Source organism: Fukomys damarensis, unplaced genomic scaffold (genome assembly GCF_012274545.1).
Source record: "Fukomys damarensis isolate Sample0158 unplaced genomic scaffold, DMR_v1.0_HiC HiC_scaffold_37, whole genome shotgun sequence".
NCBI lineage: Eukaryota > Metazoa > Chordata > Mammalia > Rodentia > Bathyergidae > Fukomys > Fukomys damarensis.
Genome location: NW_022900949.1, coordinates 41,854,518 through 41,861,007, shown reverse-complemented (window position 1 = coordinate 41,861,007; position 6,490 = coordinate 41,854,518). Strand labels below are relative to the sequence as shown.

The 6,490-nt window shown below is 46.0% G+C and overlaps 1 protein-coding gene across 1 annotated transcript in view; it reads left to right on the top strand.

Moving 5' to 3' along the window:
- The first annotated feature begins 2,876 nt into the window (after positions 1–2,876).
- The window catches only part of Mon1a (MON1 homolog A, secretory trafficking associated), a 12,897-nt gene continuing 9,283 nt past the window's right edge, over positions 2,877–6,490 (top strand). The window contains exon 1 of the mRNA XM_010615521.2: positions 2,877–3,149. The gene's annotated coding sequence lies outside the window, so the exon portion shown is untranslated. The remainder of the gene's footprint in view (positions 3,150–6,490) is intronic.

The window sequence follows — 6,490 nt, the reverse complement described above, 5'->3', positions numbered from 1 at the left end:
AAAAAAAAAAAAAAAAAAAAAAAAAAGAAAGAAAAGAAAGAAACAGGAGACATATTGACTGGAATAACGGAAGTGAGGGAAGAATGCAGAAGGGCAGATATGGTAAGAAGAGTAGAAGCTCAGTTTAGGGTAGCCTGATTTTTTTTTTTTTTTTTAATAGCTGGGATGGAACTCAGGATCTTGCATGGCAGACAGTGGTACCACTGAGCTAAATCCCCAGCCCTGAATTTTTAATGCCAAGGAAATAAGTGAGATGTAGGCTGGCAGTTGGATTCTTCAGTTTGGAGTTCAGGATAAAAATAATGCTAAGAGACACAAATCTGGGAGGTAACAACATATCATGAATATTTAGAGCTACGCTGATGAAGGGAATGAGTGAGTGACTATAGACGGATGATAGATAGAAGCTGGAGAAGAAGGAGAGGGAGGAAGAGGAGGAGGGTCAGTAGCAGCTGCTGAGCATGGTAGCACCTGCCTGTAATCCCAGTACTCAGGAAAGCTGAGGCAAGAGGATGATCATGAGTTTGAGGCCAGTCTGGTATACATAGTTCAAGGCCAGCCTGAAGTACACAGTGAAATCTTGTCTCAAAAAATAAAGTAAAATAGAGAGAGAGACAGACAGAGAGGCAAGACCTTGTCTCAAAGTTAAAAAAAAAAAAAAAAAACTATACACAAGAGATATGATATAAGACCATAGAGAAAGTTTTCCAGCACGGAAAACTGACTGCTTTACCAGGTGCTACAGTGATAAAAGGTAGGAAGAAAAACCTCTTCAAAATTCCAGGTAAGAGGGCACTGGGGGTGTAACTCAGTGGTAAAGCACTCACCTAACACATGCAAATCCCTGGGTTCAATTCCCACCACCACATGGCTGGAAAATTCCAGGGAAGGACTAGCTATTCTTATTATTAGCTCAGATTACTGCACACTAATATATCTTGTATTCCTGTAAAAGGGAAACTGCTAAAGATGCTGAAACAGTCAAGAAAAGATTTGCCCCAAGTCACAGAAGTAAGATATTAACAGGTCTGGAAATAGATTCTAGCCTTTGGACACACTTTAGCCACAACCTTGCGAGCACCTCAAGTTCTGAAATCTCCATTAAAGTTATAAAAGAAAGGCAATCTGGAGAACAGGTCTAATTGTTACACTTGCTCTAGTCCCAGCTAGGCCTTCCTACTGCTGTTATGGTGATAATATGATGAGTCCATGAAAATCACAAGCCCAGACAAAAAGAAAAGCTGGGGCTTTAAGGATCCCACCCAGAGGTAACAGAAAGTACTATGCAGCTTGCTAAATTGTGTTGAAATCCAAGGTAAAAGTCTTCATAAACTGGAATTGATGTTGTTTCTTGCAGTACTGGGGGTTGAACCCATGGCCTTTGCACTAAGCTACATCCCCTGACAGCCCCCCTACCTTTTTGAGACTTGGTCTTTCTTTTTTTGTTTGTTTATTTTTTGAGACAGGGTCTCACTATGTAGTTGAGACTGACCTGGAACTCACTATGTAGCCCAGGCTGGTATCGAACTCACAGTAATCCTCCTGCCTCCACTTCCTGAGTGCTGGGAATACAGGCGTGTGCCACCACGCTTGGCTTTAAATTCTCATAATATAATAAATGAGCAAAACTGCATCAATGATAAACACCCTAAGGGAGGAAACCTAGAGCCCTGAGTCTTGTGGAGAGAGAAAATACTGAGTGAATTGTGGTGACCCGGAGAAGATCCTCTTCCTTCCTCCTGATTCCATTCTAAGGGAAACAACAATTAAGAAATGGCATTTTCTCACAGGGAAAGCGTCCCTTAAACTATACAAGGGAAGGTCTTGATAGCAAAGCCATCTCCTGTGAAATGCCTCAGTGTTACAAGGCACATGCCAGTGTGGTGGAGCAGGCTCCCAGTGGAAGCCATCTGAGACCATGGGGATAGCCCAGGCAGAGCATAGGGCTGAATTAGGCACAGACCATAGTTTCAGGTTCTTGTTGGAACAGCAGCAAGCGTTAAGGGTGTGATTTGTTTGATTGTGTTTGTTTTTTGAGACAGAGTTTGCTATGTTTAAACTAGCCTCACAAAATAGCTTTAGGCTGGCCTTGAACTCACAGCAATCTTTTCTTGCCTCAGTTGTCTGGAGTGCTGCAATTACAGATGTGTGCCACCACACCCGGCTCAGAGGAGTAATTTTTTACTTTTTCCTTTATCCCAGAACTGCTTCAGAAAAATATGTGTAGTATTGTCAAATCTGTAATTTTATTTAAGACTGTTCTGCAAAAATAAGAGGTGTTGGAGAAAGCCTTACGTTTCTTTTTATTTTTTTGTATCTAGGAAATTACAGTGTTTCTTTCCAGTAAATCACCTAGAAAACTTTTTTTTTCCTTCTATGGGGAACTTTTCAAGTAATACTGATGCTTGATTCCCCACACCCACCTAATTAAATCAAAACCTCTAGGGATTCGTGTTTTTCTAAGCTTCCAAGATTATTCTGTTTACTTATAGCTTCATACTGATGTATTAAAGAGGTGAAAAGATGTTTTTAGCCTGATTAGTGGGGCTTATGCGCATGCCCACCGTTATACAGTCGGTATAACCGCGCTCACTGGTGACATTTCTCCAGCCCCAAATTTGTACTCCTACAGTCAGTGAGAAACGAGGCCGATGTCCCTTTCTGTCCCTTGAAACAATCCTCTAGCTGGTTCGGACGCAGGGACCGGGCCTGTGGCTGGCGCGGGGCTTTAGGCCCTGGTGCTGTGGCAGCGCCCGGAAGGCTACAGAGATTTGGTCCAGGCCCCGCCCCGGCTTCTAGGGGCCCCACACCGCGGTGGTCCCACAGCGCCGCCTGCGGCGGAGAGACACGACTACATCTCCCACAATGCACCCCGGGGGCGGGCTGGGCCGGACCGAGAGGCAGAAGTCAGGCCTGAACTACAAGAGACGGTCGGGAGCTGTCTTGCTGCGCCGGCGGCCGGCGACGGCCGGTAGGAGGAGTCCGTGCCTGCACTGTGGCCATGTCTGTGTCCGCCAGGGACCGGGGACCCGCAAATCTCTACCCTCAGGCTAAGCCCGGCTGGACACCCTTGTCTTCCCAGGGGTCTGGCAGAGGACAGTGACTGGCACCTCTCGTGGGCCTGGTGTCCGTCCCCCCAAAAGAAATAGGTGAGTCCGACTTCCAACCCACGTGGCCTAAGAACTCAGGCAGGAGAGCTGTCATCCTTGGAGGGAGGGGCTTGAAGACTTGGGGTCCCTATCACCTACAGCACCATTTGCAATAGGAGGCCTGGATCTCCCAGGATCCCCAAGCCGGCTGGCTCCCTAGCTAGGGAATACAAAAGATGAGGCCTAGAAGCCACCTTTGGCTAGGTGGGTGGTCAAGATCCTGTAGGAGACAGGGGCTAGGTAAGATCCACACCCTTCAGTGCATTCATACTGGGTCTTTAGAGTCCTCAGAAAACAACAGAGGTGCTGGAATGTGAGACAGGAAGCTCTTGGAAGGGTCCTGGGATTTGGGACTTTGTTCTCAACTATACTGTAACTGTTAGATAACTGGGTTGCCCCTTTCTAGGTTCATGTTTGCCTGAACAGTGGGACCAGCCTCTGCCAAAAATCACAAGGGCTATGCTAGGCTTTCAGCACAGAGTAGGCACCCTGCTGAAGCAATCACAGCACACCTCACCAGGTTCCTGTCCTGCCACACATTGTGCATCCTAGCACCACCCTCCAGATAGCCTATTCCCCAAATAGTCAAGGCAGGGTGAAGCACTGTTCAAGCAGGAAGAAGAAGCAGGGTAGTTAGGAGCCAGCAGGGAAGCGTTCTTGCAATGCTCTGCCTACTCCAGAACTACCTGACACACCAGAAGGGCTGACTGTGCCTACCTGTTTGGTGACATTGTCTCAAGCCCAGTTGGGCACTTCTAGAAAAGTAGCAAGCCCTGAGGGCACCTAGAGGGGCTGCCTGAAAAGCCAGAGAGCCATATGGGGATGGTTTGGAGACCTCTCCTCCTGCTTCAGGCTGAGCTTACAGGAGCTTCGGCTGCACAGGTTGAGGGTCCAGTGGAGATTGGGATGTACTTTGCTATGATGCACTCAGTCTTCCTGCCTGAGTTTCTAGGGTATCCAGAAAGCTGTTTGCTTCTTCAGGCCTTTTGGCTACAACTCCACACTGGCCTTAAAGAGACTGAGATGGTGCCTGATCTCATAAGGCAGGGGAACTGTTGTTAAAGAATTATGCACTAGTCCCAGACAGCTGACCCTGCCTCCTAACCAATGGAGGTACAAAGTTGGGTACACTCAGATATGCTAGACTCAGTCAGCTAAAGCTCACTAGGGATCAGGCTGCTGTAGACTTTATTTGGATTTTGTTTTGTTTTGTTTTTTGCTTGTGGTATTAGAGATTAGACTTAGGAGCACTTTACCACTGAGTTATATCCCCATCCCTCTTCATTTTTTATTTTGAGACAGCATCACTAAGTTGCCAAGACTGGTGTTGAATTTGTGATCTTCCTACCTAGCCTCCCAAGTAATTGGGATAACAGGTGTGTTATCTACTACTGTGTTTTTTCCTTGTTTGGATCTTTGATCCAGAAGTGCAAGGCCATAGAGGAGGGACATTTTGCAATTCAAGGAACTAAACTTGGGAGAGACTTCCAGGAGTAGCAGAAAGCTAGTGATCTGTTTCTGAAATGCCAAGGGCCTATAAGAAGCCAGGTAGCCTGGTGGTACTCCCATCCTAAGGCCCATAGACAGCTCTTTTAGCCTGTTCTCATAGGTAGGCCACTTCATCTAGAGCCCTCCTGGCTTCACAAGGTCACAGCCAAACACCCAGGCCATTCATCCAGGATCTGTCTCAGGCAGAGCAAACTCTCAAGACTGACTGACGTGACAGAGACCATAGGATCTGTGTGTAAGTGTTGTTACGTGGTCTGAATGCTAAGTAAGAATAATCATTAGTTGAGTATGGTGGTGCACGGTTATAATCCTAGCACTTGGGAGAGTGAAGCAGGAAGATTGCCCTGATTTGCAGGCCCTCCGGGGCTACATAATGATTTCAAGGCCAGCCTGAACTATATAGTGAAAACCTGTTTCAAAAAAACCAAACCTAAACAAAACAAAACAAAAACATATGTTAATCATTGCTGAGTGTATAAACACCTGCTTTGTGTCAAGGTAACCAAATCCCATGTATTATCTCATTTAATCCTTGTACAATCCAATGAATCAGTACTATCATTAACCCCAATTTATAGATGAGAAAACTAAGTCCAATAAAACCAAGTCTACCTGACTGCAGAGCCATTACTCCTAAGTACTTGACAACCACCAAAGACAAGTCTTCATAGGCAGGGTTTTCTTTCTTCATCACAGGTGTGCTGTAGCTAGGTGTTCTTCACATCTTTCAATTTCTCCCTCCCAAAGATGTTTATTGGGCAAATGCTGATTGAACTACTGCATGTGGCTCTGATATAGGCTGAAATTTATAGCAAGTTACAGAGTAACTTTCAGCTCAGTGAAGTAAACCAGAGTAAGCAGGACTGTTGTAGGAAACCACTTTGGTAAGGCAACACTTAAGAAGCAACCTAGAGGAAAGAGGAGGAAGGCACACACTGGCCCAGGCAGGAAACTATGTGACATGGGGTCGGGGGTAGGGGGACTGTTCATGGAGGGCAGGGTGGAAAGTAAAGGAGTGTTCAGGATACTTAGGGAAAGCTGCAGAGGCCCACAGGACTGGGCTGAGGCAGAATTAATGAGGAGAAAGGATAGAAAATGAGGCCAAATGAGAACCAGTCATGGTCGTGGTGGCACATCCTGTAATCCCAGTGCTTTTGAAGGTTGACAAAGAAAAATTGCAAGTTCAAGTCCACTCTCAGTAACTTGGAGACTTAGCAAGGCTGTCTCAAAATTAAAAAACAAAAATGGGATCTGGGCATGGTGGTACATGTCTGTAATCCCAGCACTCAGGAGGCTGAGGCAGGAGGATTACCATGAGTTCGAGGCCAGCCTGTGCTACATAAGTGATTCAAGTCCAGCCTAAACTACATAGTCAAGCATTGTCTCACAAAGCAGGGCAGGGCGCCATGCACGGTGGCGGATGACTATAACCCTAGCATGTAGGAGGTTGAGGTATGACGTTTGTCTAGAGTTTAAGGTTTGAGGCAGCCTGGGCTACATAGTGAGCTCAAAGCCAACCTGAACTGCATAGCGAGACCCTGTCTCAAAAAAAAAAAGGAGGACCAGGATTTAGCTCAGTGGTTCCAGTGCAAGCCTGACAGGCGTAAGGTCTGTGGGTTCAGTCCCCTGTGCCACCAAAAAAAAAGAGACAGAGAAAAGGGGAGAGCATATTGAGTAAGATCTTGTGCAACCCCGTGAGAAATCAGCTTTCTTCCTAAGTAAAGTGGGACATTGCAGAGTTATGAGCAGAGGAATTACATGACCTGATTTCTGTCTCAAGATTACTTTGTTTGTTTTTGTTGTCGGCGGTGTTTTTTTTTTTTTTTTTTTTT